Source organism: Marmota flaviventris, chromosome 2, assembly GCF_047511675.1.
Source record: "Marmota flaviventris isolate mMarFla1 chromosome 2, mMarFla1.hap1, whole genome shotgun sequence".
NCBI classification, from domain to species: Eukaryota; Metazoa; Chordata; class Mammalia; order Rodentia; family Sciuridae; genus Marmota; species Marmota flaviventris.
In genome coordinates this window covers 192,638,193-192,641,251 of record NC_092499.1, presented here as the reverse complement: position 1 = coordinate 192,641,251, position 3,059 = coordinate 192,638,193, and the positions used below count along the sequence as shown (strand labels likewise).

General features: G+C 34.3%; 1 non-coding gene across 1 annotated transcript; it reads right to left on the bottom strand.

The window, feature by feature from the left end:
• Window positions 1-739: 739 nt before the first annotated feature.
• Window positions 740-842, bottom strand: LOC114101477 (U6 spliceosomal RNA). The gene has a single exon (XR_003584330.2). It is a non-coding gene; the product is annotated as a U6 spliceosomal RNA (small nuclear RNA).
• Window positions 843-3,059: the final 2,217 nt, after the last annotated feature.

Sequence of the window (3,059 nt, the reverse complement as noted above, 5' to 3'; positions counted from 1 at the left end):
CCATGTCCGTGATTTAGATTTCTTACTGTTCTACTACCTGACCCAAACTGAGTCCACCACCTCTTGCTAGGAAATATTTTGAGTTTTTATTGCTCAAGCTGAGAGAGAGAGAGAGAGAGAGAGACATTCATCAGACAAGAAAGTTATAAATCTGCTATTCCTGTTTAATAATAATGACACAATGTGTAGTAAAGACATAAACCAATATGTTTATGTCAGTAAATTACTTATCTTTCTAAAAACATTTTATGTATGTACACACACACTTTGCTTAACAATGTAGATATACTCTAAGACGTGTTGTTAAGTGAACTTGTCCACACATGGACATGATACTCTGCACTTTCCAAAACCTAAATGGTGTGGCCTACTACATGCCTAAGCTAATTAGTCTGTATGGAATTGCCTACTGTTCCTAGGGCCATGATGAACAAAACAACATGAGTTTGTATAAAGCACAAGAGAAAGTGATTCCATAAAGAGATGCAATACACATGAAATGTATAAGGCACCACAAGCAGAGCATGCAGAATGTCTTACAGTACACATTTTTAAAACTGTTTCTATTAGTGCATAATATTTACACATAATAGTGTTTTGACCTACTCATACATGCATGGAACATGATTTGCTCCACTTCAGTACCCAGGGCTTCCTCTCTCCCTCCCTCCTTCTTCCCCCTATTCCCCTTTCTCTACACTACTAGTCTTACTTCTATTTATTTATTGTTTCTTTAAATAAAAATGTGGAATACTTTACAAATTTGCATGTCATCCTTGTGCAAGGCTCATGCTAATCTTCTCTGTATCATTTCAATTTTAGTATATGTGCTGCCAAAGCGAGGATGATAGTCGACATTTTAATGTAAGCAGAACAGGTACTCTCTAAAATAATGACAGCATGCATAGTAAATACATTAGCCAGTAGCATAGTGATTTGTTGTCATTATCAAGTGTTTTTTATTATGCTTTATTGTATGTAGTGTGCTCTTGTATGACTGGCAGCACAGTAGGTTTGTTACATCCAGCACTACCACAACATGAGCAATGTTTTGTGCTAGGTGACAGAAACTTTACAGTTCCATGATGATCTTATGGCCCTACCTGGATCATGATTGATCCAGACATTGCTATGTGGCACATGATCATAATAGCAGTGTGGACATGTTAATTTTTATGTGCAAATTTTTCTGCATCTTTCTTTTCCTGTAAGAAATATTTCACATGCACAAAGACAATTCTAAATTTCTTTGTGTATTTATTTTATTAAATAAATATAAATTAAATTTATGTATTTGATACTTATAGAGTTTAATATTTTAAAAATATTTTGTTATCAAGAAAAATGCCAAAACTAGTAACTCACCCCCAGTTTTAGCAGCAGTTTTTGAATCAAAAGTTCATAAGTAGTTTGGCTGTTGGTTCTAAGAAGCTCTAGAAGTAATTAGTTCTCCATCCATTCCAAGTCAGGCCTTCAGTTTTAGTGTCTTGCTTCTTTTACTTTTAATTATGTTTTTGAATTTCTTTTATGTTCTTATGCAAGCATGTATGATCACTTCTTTTCTTCTTAGAGCTGAGTGACATCACATCACATGGATGTACCAGTTTTGTTTATTGCTTCATCAGCTGATCGGTGTTGGTTTATAAATCATATTGCTGTGAACATTGTGTGTATGTGTGTGTGTGTGTGTGTGTGTGTGCATTTCCAACTTTTGGATATATACCTAGAGTGGAATTGCTAGGTTGTATAGTGACTATTGCTAGTCTTATGAGCAATACCATTGATTTCTGTATCTTGATGTATTGACATTACCAAATCATACTTTCAAAATGAAAGCTATTAGCAATGTTACAGGAGTTTTTGTGGAACAAGCACATTGTTTTTCTTTTGCCCACAATTTATTTCTTTAGTTTACCCAATAAATGGTCAAGAAACAGAACTGGAAAGAAACAAAAACTAATTACCAATTAAGAAAGTGTATCATTATAGACTCTGATAAATACCTGAGAAGAAATACTTGCACCTCCACCTTCAAATCCATTTCTGGGAATAGGGCATTTGATGACTCATTTTCTACCCATTATAGGTAATAGGAGGCTTCTCTGGGTTGTTTTATGGGTGTGTCAGCTTAAATGAGTTATGTTGTTTTTGACAATGGTGACAATGTGCTCTTGTTTTAAGAGTAAACCAAACATCTCTTGGAATAAGAAAACCAAAGAACATTGCATTCGATATTATTTTCCTTGATTTCTATGATTTTTATCACTGGCTATAAACTAAAGAAAAACATTGCTTTTCTATCTGAAGAACTTTGCTACTTTGCATCAAAGACAATCAGAACTTCATTAAACAATTCAGAATTGTGTACAAAACAACAATGATTTTCTACTGTGATTTTGGCAGCAGTTTTGTGTTGAAATATTTCATCTTCATTTTGATTCAGAGATTTTGTGCTTTTTGGTTTTGTTCCTTCAAATATGCAGTTTAGGTACAAATGTTTGCAGATGTTCCAAACTTGATTTATTAAAATGGTTTCAGTACAAATCCCCTATGCAATTAAATGCCTATTCATGTGTTCTTTTCACAATGAAATGTTGTTAACAAATAGCTCTAATATAATAGCATAACAGTTAAGGGAAAACTTGGGTGCAAGTGGCTAATAGGTATGAGCTGGTTTGACTTTTTTAAAAAAGTAGCATAGTTTTGTTTACTCTGATTAAAAAGCACTCTGTGCACACTGTGGAAAATTTAGAAAGGACAGAATAGTGCAAAGACTACAGGTGGCATTTAATCCCAAACTCAGAAATGAGCATTCTCCTTTGCTATTTGTAGTTTCCAGCATTCTCCTTATTCTTATTAATCTTGAGATTTAGGAATTCAGGAATTTTACTTGGATTCATCTCAATAACCATCTCTTTTATGAATTTTGCCAGAATAGAATATATGTCACACTGTTTTGGGCTTGATTGTCTTCCTTGAAGCGCTTCTTCCTATCCCACTAGGAAAAGAGTCCCACGTGCTTGCTACAGCTGAGCCAGCATGCCCACCTCCAGCCTTCT